Genomic DNA, 15,963 nt, shown 5'->3' with positions numbered 1-15,963 from the left:
GAAACTCTGTGCCCTCTAACCAAAATTTCTCCATTCTACTGCCCATCCCCAGCTCCTGGTGACCACCATCCTACTCTCTGCTTTTATAAGTTCAACTATTGTAGATCTCTTATGTCAGTGAGATGATGCAGCATGCAGCAATTGTCTTTTTGTGGATGGATCACTTCACTGATCATCATCAAGTTTCATTCCTGTAACTGTAAATGACAATATTTTCTTTTTTAAACCTGAGTAGTATTCCCTGTGTAAAAATACACCACATTTTCTTTACCCATTTATCAGCAGATGAACACTTGAGTTGATTCCACATCTTGGCTATTGTCAATGCTACAATGAACATGGGAGTGCAGGTACTCTTTGACACACTCATCTCCTTTGGAATATATACCCCGAAGTGAGATTGTTGGATCCTATGGCAATTCTATATTTAACACTCTGAAGGACCTCTACAATGTTGGCCATAATGTTCCCTTGTCACTATATCCTCTCCGTGTTACTTTTTATTTTTTTGACAAAAGCCATTCTAATGGTTATGAGATGACAGCTCATTGTGGTTTTGGCATTTTGCTAGTGATTAGTGACATGGAGCATCTTTTTTTATAAACCTGCTGACAACTTGTATGTCTTTCGAGAAATGTCTATTCAGATTCTTTGCTCAATGTTAACCAGGGTATTTGTTTTCTTGCTCTTGTGTTATTTGTATTTGTATATTTAGCATACTAACCCCATACTAGATATACATATGTGCATATATTTTCCACATTCCATAGGTTGTCTCTTTCCTATGTTGTTTTATTTACTGTAAAGAAGATTCTTAGTTTGAAGTATTCCTGTTGGTCTATTTTTGCTTTTGTTACCTTGCCTTTTGAGGTCACATCCAGAAAACCTTTGCCCAAACCAATGTCAAGAAGCTTTCACTTACATTTTCTGCTCGAAATTATATAGTGTCAGATCTTATGTTTAAGTATTAAATTCATTTTGAGTTTGTTTTTATATGCTACAGATATGAGTCTAATTCATTCCTCTACATGTGCTATCCAGTTTTCCCAGGACCATTTTTTGAAGAGATTATCCTTTCTCCATTGTGTTTTGGCAATTTTATCAAAGCTCAATTGACTGTAAATAAATCAGTTTATTTCTGGGACCTCGATTCTGTTCCATTTGTTAATATGTCTGTCATTATGACAGTACCATCCTGTATTAATGACTGTAGCTTTGTAGTGTATTTTGAAATCAGCTGTGTGATACCTCCAGCTATGTTTTTCTTTCTCAAAATTCCTTTGGCTATTCAAAATATTTTGTGGTTCCACATACATTTAGGATTTTTAGTTTCCAATTTTGTGGGAAAAAAGTCATTGTAATTTTGATAAGGATTTCAATGACTCTATATTGCTTTGGGTAATATGGACATCTTAACAATATTCTTCTAATTTATATATGTAGGATACCTTTGTGTACTACCCTCAATTTTTTTCTCAATATTTTGCAGGTTTTCAGTGTATAAATCTTCTACTTCCTTGGTTAAAATTCCTCCTAAGGGTTTTGTTGTTGCTATGATTATAAATAGGTCTTTCTTTTGTGTGTGTGTTGTGCTGGAGTTAGAACCCATGACTTCACACATACCAGGTAAACTCTACTACTGAATCATGTCCCCTGCCTGGGACTATTTTCTTGATTTCTTTTTTGAATATTTTACTATTAGTGCATAGAAATATTTTGTACATGAATATTTTTATCCTGAAACTTTATTGACTTTGTTCATTATTTCTAGTCTGTGTGTCTGTGTGTGTGTGTGTGTTATAGAAAACCCTCCGGGGGTTTGCCAACAGCAAATAGAGAATTTCACTACTTCCCTCCTATTTGAATACTCACCCCGCAACCCCAGCTTGTCTTCCAGTACTAGGAATAGGAGTTCCAGTACTTTACTGAATAGAAATGGTAAGAATGGACACCCTTGTCTTATTCCTAATCTTAGAGGAAACTTATTCAGCTTCTCACTGAACAATATGATGTTAGTTGTGGGCTTGCCATGTATGTACATTCCCACTATACCTGAATTGTTGTGTCACGGAAAAGTGGTAGGTTTTATTAAATACATTTTTTTGCATTTGTTGAAATCATCATATAGTTTTAATTCCTTATTTTTTCTAATGTGCTATATCAAGCAATACGTGTGAAATTTTTAAATTCTAAAATAAGGGAAAGGGGAAATATTGGGGAATTACATTGTCCAAATTATATTGTCACATTGTGTGCATGCAGGTATATGTAACAATAGATTCCATCAGTATGTACAACTATAACAAACCAATAAAAAATGGAAAAAATTCTAATATGATTTTTGAAAAGGGTAAGTAAAGCCACTTATTCCTTTTCCTCTGCTGTATCTCTACATCTTGCAGTTCATTTGGGATCCAATGATTTGTTCTGTTTAATGGATGATCAGCAGAAATGAATTGTTTCAATCCAGACTGAAGTAAATGTTCTTACTTTATCCATTTCTTTCCCTTCTATCGTGACCTCAAAGGTTACATGTTCCAGATGGCACAGCTACAAGATGGCAGTCTCCATTAGCCTGGGTCTCTGGGAAGGTAAGTGGGATTCTGTCCCTGACCACCTCCCTGAGGACAGTAACCTTAGTAAGAAATGACCCCTGATTATCTTAAGTCTCTGAGATTTCTGAGTTAATTAATCACTAACACGACCTATCCTAAGGATTCCCTTACAAAGGAGGGTCAAAATATAAATGCCTTAAATAGCTGGAAATAAAAAGTGATCTTTTTGTCAATTACTACTTTTATTTTCCCCTGGAGTCCATCCTAATACCCCAGAAAACCAGTTTAAATGCCTAAGAAGTCTTAGACTTGAGTCATCTTTTTCAGGTGACTCAGCCTCATGTTCACAGCTGGTCCTTGCTCCTCTCAGCAGGGCCTGCCTCTTGCTACTCCTCCCTGAGGCTGCCTGATTTCAGGGTGAATATGACTTATCCCCTTGGAATTTTGAAGCCTCTGAAGTGACTTCTCCTGCCTTCCTGGTCTCTGTGGTGTGTGACCGGTTTACTCTGCTAGCACCCACCAGGGTGCTCCTGCTCCCACTGGAATTTTGGGGCACTGTGTTGGTTCCTGATATGGAAGTCTGTGGTGACTATAATTTTCCTTAGTCGCAAGGTCCCTATTCCCTAGGGAAGGGGTTGCGACCTCTTTCTATAATCATCCAGAAAGTGAACAATTCCGGCTTTTCAGACCACATACAGTCCTTGTCACATAAACCTCTTGTTCAAATGCTCCTCCTCCTCCATCTTTTTTTATATATCCCTTTAAAATTATAAAGAATATTCTTATCTCTGGACCATAAACAAAGCAAACTGTGCAGGACTTGGCCTATAGATTGCAGTTTGCCACCTTTGACTTACCACTTTTTCCTCCTGACTGTGAGCTTCTCTTAGTTTCCCTGCATGGGTTTTAGGAAGACCTGGGTTCCTGGCACACAACACTGAGTCTGTAGAAGACTCTAGACTACTTCAGATTCATCTTTTGAGAACATTTCTTCTACATACAGTGCTTCACTGCTTCTGGACCATGCTGACCCCAAGCATAGCACAAAGCTCATCTATCCATTCAGTGTCTTTCCACCTGGGTTTCTACTGGGATGGGGATTGTCTGAGGCCCAGGAGAGAGGAGGTACCTGGCCTAGTTTTAGGGACCCAGGCAGCAACTTTCCCATTCTAGTGACATTTCTCCAAATTCCTCTTCTTTTCCTCTCAGCAAAAGGCTTGCTACTTCTTTTGGTTTGATGGATCATATCTTCCAATCTTCTAAATGATGGTTTAGAGAAGAGCTTTCATAGTGTTGTCCTAGACTTACACTTCATAAAGGGGAGATTTTACAATTGAGAAAATGCCCTTCCTTCTCAGTCAAGCTTAGTTTTTTGTCAGGTTCAATTTTCTATTAAAAATGGAGTATTAAAAGCAGATTATACATATATTACACATGGTACATATATTTCAATACAATTCATATGTTTCAATATGTTTTCCAATACATTTCTGAAATAAACAACCTAAATGTCCACGTTACATAAATTCTCATTCCTCCGCTAGGCTTACACAAATCTTCAAAGCAGAGGTACAATGGACACATGTGCATGTTTCAATCACCAGACACCGGAACTGCTCAACATCAAGCGTGAGTTTTCCATGCTCTGAAGGAAGCACTTAGCCAAGTATTCTGAAGTCGTATATTATAATAATCTATTTAAATATTTAAATGATCATTTATTCATGAGGCCCTACTTTTTCCTTCCCAAGATAGCTGGCATGATACAGCAGCAATTAAAAGGCACTCATAATCATAATCACAGCCATTACTATGTTTTCTGGCAGCTCAGTGGCACTCCTCCACCCCCGGCCTCCAGAGATGCAGTTTTGCCTCCAGAACAGACAGCATCTGAGCTCAGCAGAGGCTTAGCCTGTGCTCCTGCCCAGGTCAACCACCAGCGCTTCTGCAGTGACTCAACCCACACACTCAACCAGGAGCACCTGCAGTGACTGAGGATGACCTAACAAACGAGGAAGCTGGTACATTCTTAGTTTTCTTTTCCTCTCATGAGAATCGTTCATTCTTTGTTAACTTCAGGGTGAAACACGGCAGATTTAAAATTCCAAACACTCTTTTGCTCTAGACACCCTGCAATGTGGCTCGGGCTTTGAAGGCAGAAAGAAGCAGTAGAATGTGTAAGAAGGTTCTTTATAAACTTGAAAGGAAGTAAGTTGTAAAGAGAAAGGCCCAAAGTGCTTGCTTGTCCCTCCCTCCTCCCCTATCACTCATGTGTGGGTTTAGAAACGGGAGGAAGTTTCCATGCCAGCACCCTAAGCCTCCTTTCTGAGATCCCTGGAGAATATGGAGTCAGCACCCATGGGTCAGGCTGTTTAGGAGCTTGTCTTCCAACCTGTCTGGTCTGAAATTCCACCATTAGAGCTACCTTTGCTGGGAAATGCTCTTCTGACTTCTCAAGCAGATCATGGGTTTCTTCTATATTCCCAAAGGCACTGGGACCAAATGTCCCATTTTCCAGGTATTATCCCAGTTTTGGCGATCAAAGTCCCACATTCTAGAAAATCTTAGACCCCTGGTAAAACTGGGACAGTTGTCATCATTGCAATGTGCTTGAATGTCAGGATTTACAGTACTGGAATAATCAAGTTACCTGGTGACTGCCCTCACGGAACTCTTTGAAGGTGGAAATCATATGAACTCTAAAATGTTAGCTGTAGAAAAAAACTGAAGGAACATTTTATAGAATAAGTGAATGAATGAATGAATGGAATTAATAAATCTGATAAGATTACTTATGATTTACCCAGATTAATGCATCAATGTCTGAATTACATACCTGAATTTTGTTGGTAGAGATTATCCTGAGATTGCTACTGAAAAGGGTGAGTATTCATAAAACATCCCAGGGCATGAGGTTGCTGAAAGAAGTCAAGCAACTGGAGATGATGATCAACATTGATCAACATTTCATCTAGGACAGAAAACCAAGAGCTCCCCCGAGTTCATATGTTGGTGTGTTGGGGGCTGGGGCATAATGGGAGATGATTGGATCAAGGGGACACCACCCTTGTGAAAAAGTAAATACTGTTATGTCAGAAGCAGTTTTTTTTTTTTTTTTTTTTTTAAATAAAAGAACAAGTTTGTCCCCTCCTGCTCACTCTCTCACCCTCTCTTTGCCCTTTTATCATAGGATAATGCAGCAAGAAGGCCCTCGCCAGAGGCAGCTCCTGAATCTTGGACTTTCAAGACTCAGGAACAGTGAGCCTATAACATTCTATTCATTGTCAATTACCCAGGGTGTGGTATTCTGCTACAGCATCAAAGAACACAATAATCCAGCAAGAGATGAGGGCTTTTTCTTGGGCCATCATTTTTATTGGCAAGTAAAGCCAACAACGTACAGTCTATAGTGTCACAAGTTCATTGCATATTCATAGCGAAATTCAATGTATTACTTTTACTTTTCATTCAATTAAATGAGTAATGGGCATCTATCCAAGCACTGAGGTAAGTACCAGAGGTCAGGGCAGGAGGAAAACTAAGATCAATCTGGCATTCTGGAAGGTAGTATGGAGTCCTGATTAGCGAAAGGATCCTACAACCAGGTGGCCTGGCTTGAACTCTACCCACTTCTACCTTCTCATTCTGTGACCCTGGACAGGTTATGGAGCATCCCTAGTGTTCAACTGTCTCATCTGTGAAACAACAATGAAAATATCTAGTAGGTTATTCTGAAGATAAATGAGATACAACTCTTAGCACTTCACAAATAAAGTCCTCTATAAAAGGTGATGGCAATAGTAGCAGTTGCTGTTGCTTTTGTTATAATTTAGATTTGTTGGCCTGTAGGAGCCGCAGTTCAACTCATGTTAAATACTGTGATGCAAATGTTAAGTAGGCTAATAAACAGAAGCAAAGTGCTATGGGGAATTTAAGGTAGAGGGAGAGATGTTATTTCTAACTGGGAAAATGTAGGAAGACTTCTAGGATAATTCAAAGAGACACTAGAATATTAAATCACAACATAAAACTAACAGTGAACATACAACCTCCTTTAATGTTGAAACAGTCTTCTATAAAAAATGTTTTAATTTGTTCTAATTAGTAGAATGCATGTATACATTTTGATAGATCATACATAAATAGAGTATAATCTCTCACTTTTCTGATTATACATATTGCGATCATGCAGTCACACATGTACATAAGGTAATAATGTCTGTTTTGCTCTACTATCATTCCTTCCTCCATACCCCTTTCCCTCCCTTCACTCCCCTCTACCTAATATAAAGTAACTCTGTTCTTCCCTCTCCACCCCCCATTGTGAATTAGCTTCCCTATATCAGAGAAAACATTCTGCCTTTGGTTTTTTAGGGTTTGACTTATTTCACTTAGAATGATAGTCTCTAACTCCATCCATTTGCCATTAAATGCTAAAATTTCATTATTTTTAAAACTGTATGATATTGCATCATATACATATGTGTGTGTGTATATATATATATTGTATACATATGTGTGTGTGTATATATATATATTGTATATATATATGTGTGTATATATATATATATATATATATATATATATATATATATCACATTTCTTTATCCATTCTTCTGTTGAAGGGCATCTAGGTTGGTTCCATAGTTTAGCTATTGTGAATTGAGCTGCTATAAACATTGATGTGGCTGTGTCACTGTAGTATGTTGACTTAAGTCCTTTGGGTATAAACCAAGGAGTGGAATAACTGGGTCAAATGGTGGTTCCTTTCCATGTTTTCTGAGGAATCTCCATACTGCTTTCCATAATGGTTGCACCATTTTGCACTCCCACCAGAAATGTATAAGGGTACCTTTTTCCCCACATCCTCACCAACATTTATTGTTGCTTGTATTCTTGATAACTGCCATTCTGATTGAAGTGAGATGAAATCTTAGAGTAGTTTTGATTTGCATTTTTCTAATTGCAAATTATTTTTCCATTTATTTTTTCATTTATTTGTTAATCAATAGTATATCTTCTGTGAAGTGTCGGTTCAGTTCCTTAGCCCATTTATTGATTGGGTCATTTGTATTTTTAGTGTTAAGTTTTTTGAGTTCTTTATATATCCTAAAGATTAATCCTTTATCTGAGGTGCATGTGGTAAAGATTTTCTCCCAGTCTGTAGTCTCTATCTTCATATTATTATTTCTTTTGCTGAAAAGAAGCTTTTTAATTTGGTCCCTCCCATTTATTGATTCTTGATTTAACTTCTTATGCTTTATGGGTCTTGTTAAAGAACTCAGGTCCTAGGCTGACACAGTGAAGATTTGGGCCTATTTTTTCTTCTAGCAGTTGTAGGTTCTCTGTTCTAGTGCCTAAGTCTTTGATCCACAATGAATTGAGTTTTGTGTGGGGTGAGAAATATTTAATTTCATTTTTTTTACATGTGGTTTTCCATTTTTCCCAGCACCATTTGTTGAATAAGCTATCTTTTCTCCAGTGAATGTTTTTGGCACCTTTGTCTAGTATGAGATACCTGTATTTATGTAGGTTTTTCTCTGGGTCTTCTATTCTGTACCATTGGTCTACCTGTCTGTTTTGGTGCCAATACCATGCTATTTTTATTTCTATAGTTCTGTAGTATAATTTGAGCTCTTGTATTGTGATGCCTCCTGCTTCACTTTTCTTGCTAAGAATTGCTTTGGCTATTCCAGGTCTCTGATTTTTCTGAATGAATTTTGTGATTACTTTTTCTAGTTCTATGAAGAATGCCATTGAGATTTTTATAGGAACTGCATTAAATTTGTATAACACTTTTGGTAGTATGGCCTTTTGACAATATTAATTCTGCCTATCCAGGAGCATGGGAGGTCTTTCCATCTTCTAAGGTCTTCTTTGATTTCTTTTTTGAGTGTTCTGTAGTTTACATTGTTGAGGTCGTTCACCTCCCAAGTATTTTTTGGGGGGTGATTGTGAGTGGGGTAGTGTTCTTTATTTCTCTTTCAGTGGGTTCATTACCATTATATAGGAATGCATTTGATTTATGGGTATGGACTTTATATCCTGCTACTTTGTTAAATTTATTTATTAGTTCTAGATGATTTTTGGTGGGACTTTTTGGATCTTCCAAATATAGAATCATATCATCAGCAGATAGTTATAGTTTGAATTCTTCTTTACCTATCTGTGTACATTTAATTTCTTTTTTCTAATTGCTGTGGCTAGAGTTTCAAGGACAATGTTGAATAAAAGTGGTGAAAGAGGGCATCCTTATCTTGTTCTGGGTTTTAGAGGGAATGCTTTCAATTTTTCTCCATTTAGGATTATGTTGGCCTTGGTTTTAGCATATATGGCTTTTATGATGTTGAGGTATATTCCTACTATCCCTAGTTTTTCTACATATCCATAGTTTTGAACATAAAGGGATGCTGTATTTTGTCAAATGCTTTTTCTACATCTATTGAGATGATCATGTGATTCTTGTTTTTAAGTCTATTGATATGATTGTTTATTGATTTCCATATGTTGAAGCAACCCTGCATCCCTGGGATACCATTTGATTTGGGTACACTATCTCTTTAATATGTTTTTGTATGAAAGTTGCCAGAATTTTATTGAGAAATTTTGCATCTATGTTCATAGATATTGGTCTTTGAAGTTTTCTTTCCTCAATGTGTCTTTGTCTGGTTTTGATATCAAGAGGATATTAGCTTCATAGAATGAGTTTGGAAGTGTTCCCTTATTTTCTATTTCATGGAATAATTTGAGGAGTATTGGTGTTAATTCTTCTTTAAAGGTCTTGTAGAACTCAGTTGAGAATCCATCTGGTCCTGGGCTTTTCTTATGGTCCTGGGCTTTTCTTAACTGGTAGACTTTTGATAGCATTTTCAATGTCAATACTTGAAATTGTTCTGTTTATATTGTTTGTGATCTGATTCAGTTTAGGTAGGTCATATGTCTCTAGAAATTTGTCAATGTCTTTAATATTTTCTATTTTATTGGAGTATGAACTTTCATACTAGTTTCTAATTATCTTCTGTATTTCAGTTGTGTCCATTGTGATATTTCCTTTTTTATCACGTATTTTGGTAATTTGGGTTTTCTCTCTTTTTCTCTTCATTATTGTGGCTAATCAGTTTTATTGATTTCTTTTTTTTGAAGAACCAACTTTTTGTTTTGTCAATTTTTTCAATTGTTTATTTTGTTTCAGTTTCATTGATTTCAGCTCTGATTTTAATTACTTCCTGTCTTCTGCTTTTGGTATTGATTTGTTCTTCTTTTTCTAGGACTTTGAGATGTAATATTAGGTCATTTATTTGTTGACCTTTTATTCTTTTAATAAATGAGCTCAATGCAATGAACTTTCCTCTTAATACTGCCTTCATAGTGTGCCAGAGATTTTGATATGTTGTATCAGTATTCTCATTTACCTCTAAGTATTTTTTTCATTTCATTCTTAATTTTTTCTACTATCCATTCATCATTCAATAGTGTGTTATTTAGTCTCCATGTGTTAGAGTAGCTTCTATTTTTTATCTTATCATTGATTTCTAATTTCACTGCATTATGACCTGATAGAATGCAGGATATTATCTCCATTTTTTGTATTTACTAAGAGTTGCTTTGTAGCATAAGAAGGATCCATGTGCTACTGAAAAAAAAGTGTATTTCCTCATTGATGGATGAAATATTCTATATATGTCTGTTAAGTCTAAATTATTGATTATACTATGTGATTCTACAGTTTATTTAGTTTTTGTTTAGAAGATCTGTCCAGTAGTGAGAGAGGTGTGTTAAAGTCACCCAGTATTATAATGTTGTGGTCTATTTGATTCTTGAAATCAAGAAGGGTTCATTTGACATACATAGATGCTCCATTATTTGGAGTATAAATATTTACAATCGTTACGTCTTTCTACTGTACAAATTCCCTTCAGTAGAATGAAATGAACTTCTTTGCCCCTTCTGATTAACTTTGGCTTGAAGTCCACTTTATCTGATATGAGAATAGAAACCCCTGCTTATTTATGCAATCCCATATGAGTGATATGTTTTTTCCCATCCTTTCACCTTCAGTCTGTGGGTGTCTTTGCCTATGAGGTGAGTCTCTTGGAGACAGCATATGGTTGGGTCTTGTTTTTTTAATCCAATCTGCAAGTCTGTATATTTTGATTGATGGGTTTAGTCCATTAATATTCAAAGTTATTACTGAGATATAACTTGTATTCCTGGTTATTTTGGTTTATTTCTGGCTTTTTATTTGATTTAGCTTATCTTTTGACTATTTCTTTAGTGTAACTCCTCGCTTTGCTGGTTTTCACTTTTTTTTTCACACTTCATCTTCATGGAATATTTTGTTAAGAATGTTTCTAATTATGAATTTTTTAACTCTTGTTTATCATGGAAGGTTTTGATTTCATCTTCATATCTGAAATTTAATTTTACTGAATATAAAATTCTTGGTTGGCAACCATGTTCTTTCAGAGCTTGAAATATGTTGTTCCATGACCTCCTCACTTTGAGGGTCTGGGTTGAGAAATCAGTTGAGATCTGAATTGGTTTTCCCCTATACATAATTTGCCTTTTTTCTCTCACAGCCTTAAAGATTTTATCCTTATTTTGTATTTTAGTAATTTTCATTATAATGTGTCTTGGTGTGGTTCTGTTGTAGTTTTGTACATTTGGGGTCCTATAAGTTTCCTATATTTGATTTTCCATTTCATTCTTTAGGTTTAGGAAATTTTCTGAAATAATGTCATTGAAAAGACTGTGCATTCCTTTGGTTTGTATCTTTGCTCTTGCTTCTATCCCAATAACTCTAAAATTTGGTGTTTTCATGTTATCTCATAATTCTTGGAAGTTCTGTTCATGGATTCTTACCATCTTTTTTGCATGGTCAACTTTATTTTCAATATTAAATATTTTGTCTTCATTGTCTGAGTTTCTGTCTTCCAAATGGTCTAGTCTGTTGGTGATGCTGTCCATTGAGTTTATAATTTGATTTATTGATTCCTTCATTTTGAGGATTTCTGCTTTTTTTTCACAATCTCTCTTTATTCAAGCGATCTGTCATTTCTTATATTTTCTCTTTGATTTCACTGTACCATCCTTTACTTCACAGATCAGATTAACTATGTACATTCTAAACACCTTTTTGGACATTTCTCCTAATGTGTTGTCAGTGGATTCTTTTATTGGGGCATCTTGGTTTGTTTGTGGCATTTTGTTCCCTTGTTTTTTCATGTTGCTTGTGTGTTTTCCCATCTAGTTTTATGGATCTGAGGCAGTACAGATTCTACCCTGTAGACCTATATTATCCCTGAAGATTTCCAGTATCCCAACTTTAAGAGGGAGACCAACATCAATAGAACCTAGTGCGAACAACATACAACCTCAAATCTAATAGCTCCCAGCAAGGCGTCCACTGCCCTCTCAACATACACAGCAGTGATAAGTTCAATTACTGTCCATGATAAAAATGGAAAATATGCCAAATGGACTTACAGTCTCAATAGTAGACAAAGAAAGAACAGAAACTGTGCAGAACATGGTGTTCATGAGGGAGAAAGAGAGAAGCCAGAAGCAAAAATCCACGGAAGAGTAGAAGAGAACCAACAGATTGGCTGTTAGGTGGAGAAAAGGTAGAAAGGGAATCTAGAAAGATAGACAAGCAAGAGAAAGAATACACTGTAAAGAGAAGAAAAATTAATTAAAAACATAAGCATATACAGAAAATACAGCAGAGCTGCAAAACACGATGCATATATCACCGTCTTCAACACCCTGCTTCACATACAGTAGACAGAGATGCCAGAGAAGAAAAACATAAAAATAAAATAAATCTCGGTGGAAAACTGAACAAGTCTCTGCCAGCGTCCTAAAGCTTCTCGGCCCTTTCTCTGACTTCCCACAAGACCCCTGACCCAGACAGGCCTGGCAGACCCAGTAACTATCCCACCAATCTGGGCCTCAGATGTCCTAGATTCCTCCACGTTGCAGTCCCAAGATCTCAATGCCACTGGACTTTGGAGAGAGACCACCAGGGATGCACAATCCTGAGAAACAAACTAAATGGCAGTGACCAGCACTCCCAGGAGGAAGAGCCCAGGTGCAGCCAAACCCACAGGCACCCCGGCACTAAACCTCAAGTCCTGGATGGTGTCCTCAGACAGGGACAGCTGTGACCCAAGATGGCAGTGGCAGCAAACCCACTGGTGCCCCCAATAAACCCCACGCTCTGATCGGCTTCTTAAACTGGATGTGGCCATGTGCAACCAAACCTGGAGTCTTCCTGGCAGCAGACCTGGCAGTGGTGGAAGTGGTAGTAGCAGGAACCAGTGGCAGGCAGGGGTCAACAGCAGTTGCAGACATTGGTGGCAGCAGGAGGGGGGGTGATTCTGGTAGCACTGGCAGCAGGCGCTGCTGTGACTGCAGCTGTAGCAGCACCCAGAAAGAAGACCTCCAGGTGACCTGCAAGCAGTGACAGCGGCTTTGGCAGCAGCAGCGTCAGTAATAGCAGTAGCAGCAGCAGCAGTGTAGATGGCAGCTGTGTGTTCGAGGCAGCGTCGATGGCAGCAGACTTCTCAGCAATGGCAACTGTGACAATGTCAACAGCAGCCACAGTGCCTGGAGAGAAGACCTCTGGGTACCTGCAGCAGGGGCTGCAGGGGAGGCTGTGCCCAACAGAAAACTTCTGGGCAATGGCAGCGGCACCCAGGGAAAAGACCCCTGGGTGTCTGCAGGGCGTGAGCCCCAGGGGCACTCGAGAACACAGCTGCAGTGGTGTCTGTGGCCTGGAACAGTTTTTTACCTTTGCATGCTCAACTGGTAATCTTGTGGATATTCATAATATTGATTGACTGAGGGCCACAAAACACTTCTAAAATAATTGAAATATAGTCTGCTAAGTAGATGGATAACCTTAAATATTCCTCAGCAATATGCAGGGATCAAAAGAAGGTTTGATCACCTATTATTGTTTTAAACTATTTTTATTAAGTCATAGTCTGGCATAATGCAAATAGCTATAGAAGGCTTCTTTAATTGCCCATATGTAAATTTAATAATAAAGACAACGAATTCTTGTTTTCAGAGATTCTCATAGAATTAACTAATTAGTCCTCCTTTACACCCCCTACTGAGTTGAAAACAATTCCTTTTACAGACCTAATTATTAAACCTCCAATCTGCAAGAACTGCTGCAATTTCAAGGCAGTTCTATTAGGCCAGCAAGAGCCCTGTGACATGGATATAATCCCAGTGACTACAAAGTGGTTCAGTTCCAAATGGGGATGACTCTGGAGACTGTCTCGCCAAACAGTAGTGTTCCTAAGAACCGTGTCCATTCACAATATAATATCCCGAAGGCTTTTAAACGCAAATCACAAAGCTGGAGAAGATGAGTTACAAGCAAACCCTTTCTCCACAATGGGGGACTTCGTACCACGGCGAGCCTGGAATGAACCAAACCTGAGCAATTACACTTCCTCTCACTGGACCTTTAACCCTTGGGAAGCCTGAAAGTCTAGTGATGGGCTGTCAAGAGAAAACAGTTACAGCATTAGTATCATTTAACTTCTGTCAGAAAAAGAAAAACAAGCCAGATCTTTCTCCTTCAAATATCTGCTTCTCAGGGTAACGCCATTCTGAACTAGGGCATCGATTTTTCTAGAAGATTGGTGGGAAACGTTCTTTATATTTAAATAGGCAAATACATCATTAATCACTATGATAAATCAGGAAGCCTAAAAATATATATGTCCCTCTCTTGGGCTGCACCCCAGACCCCTCTGGGATTCTGTGCTTACACTCTTCTGAGAAATTGGTGGGAAGTTTGAATACTCAGTGTGATGATATTTTCCCACCAGCCGAACCCAAACACAAGTTCTGATTCTCTGTTCTGAATTTGCATGCCTTTCCCTTGTCTTGCCAGCACTTAGGCATACACAAAAGCAAACTCTAGCTGAAACAAATGCAGGGCTCACTTTGCTTTTCCCTCCACCACCCCCAAGTTCCATACGCTTACATTTCCTTTACAGCAAAGAGGATTTTGTCCTTATGTTCTTCTTTCCCTTGAGGACTCAGAGCTTCACACAGTTATATGTAACAGCTGGTGATACTCTAAGATTCCCTAAGAGGCAAAATGCAGATGGCAATGAGAACCACCCACGCTTTGTCAGTTTGCCCAGACAATACCCTCAAGGGACAAAATCTGCACCAGTGAAATGAGCACATTTTCTCGCCAACAAAGAACAGACTGCTAAAAGGCATGGGACTCTCCAGATTCTGCTCCGTCTACCCAGGATCCACACTGCACAGAGTCTCAAGCAAATAAGGCCTAGCTTAGATCAATGACTGGACAACAGGAGTCATTTTGACTTTTCTAGGACTGATGAATGACTTTGCAGGTTAAGGAACAATAGTGGTCAAGGGGTTTGGGCCTCAGGACAGTGTACAGAACACAAAGTGACAGAAGGCTCAGCCATTCATCCTTATATTCCTTGCATCTTTCATGGTTCCTGAGGGTCCAAATAAATGTTTGAGGAGTCAATAGATAAAGAACTCGGTTGTTTTAGAAATTTTCTAGTTCAAAGAGGTTGAGGACCAGAGAAGTTCTAATTGAATTAGTTTTCACCCTATGATGGTTAGAATTCCAACTTCATCAACTAAGCATCTCATCTCAGTTATTTAAACCCTCAAAATTCATGTTTCCCAATGCATCAAATATTACATTTACTTCACAGGGTTGCTAGGAAAACTGAATTACACAAAATGGCAAATACACAATGAGTAATCAAGTAATTTTTGCAGGTAAATTTCTGAATAATTTGATATTACTTAACAGTAAGCAGAGCAAGCCTGCCTTACCTGATTTACAGAGCTCAGGATGAGAAGGGAAAAATGAAAAATTAGAACCCTTATCTGCAGAGTGATGAAAAAACAGTTACACCAAGACAGTACAACTAAGAGAGACATTTCTTTGTTTGCCTTGATTTTGCCACTCGATTCTGCTAGAGGATGTTGAGAAAACCATACGACCTCTGCCATCCTCAGTTTGATTGGCTACAAATTATAATTTTTACTCATACCATCATACAAATCTATTTGGAGATTTGCATGTTTTAAAACAATGAAAAACTGTACAAATGTAAGTCACTATTAGGAACTGGGTATTTTTTTTTTTCCAAGTTGCTAGAGTGAAATTGATCAGAAAAGTACTTGCACCATTGGCAAGGTATGATTTCTTTTCCATGGGAGAGACAAAAATGTATTTCCAATGTCATTATGAATCAGAGTCCCTACCATTAGACATAATATGCTAACTAGTTTCATCTTGCCAACCTGGAAAACTAAATTGAGCTGAACTATGAAAATGTGCCTGGGCCCTGTTGGAAGAAAAAATGTCATTAGGGTTCAACCCTGGCTA

At 37.8% G+C, this 15,963-nt stretch overlaps 1 long non-coding RNA gene across 1 annotated transcript in view; it reads left to right on the top strand.

The window, feature by feature from the left end:
* Nucleotides 1-5,707, top strand: part of LOC306659462 — a 112,729-nt gene extending 107,022 nt beyond the window's left edge. The window contains exons 2-4 of the long non-coding RNA XR_013763305.1: nt 4,382-4,576; nt 4,681-4,763; nt 5,409-5,707. This is a non-coding gene — a long non-coding RNA (uncharacterized lncRNA). The remainder of the gene's footprint in view (nt 1-4,381; nt 4,577-4,680; nt 4,764-5,408) is intronic.
* Nucleotides 5,708-15,963: the final 10,256 nt, after the last annotated feature.

The sequence above is a fragment of the Sciurus vulgaris genome (genome assembly GCF_902686455.1).
Source record: "Sciurus vulgaris genome assembly, chromosome: 4".
Classification (NCBI taxonomy): Eukaryota; Metazoa; Chordata; class Mammalia; order Rodentia; family Sciuridae; genus Sciurus; species Sciurus vulgaris.
Note: the sequence above shows the minus strand (reverse complement) of the source record. Positions and strands in the feature narration are given on the sequence as shown.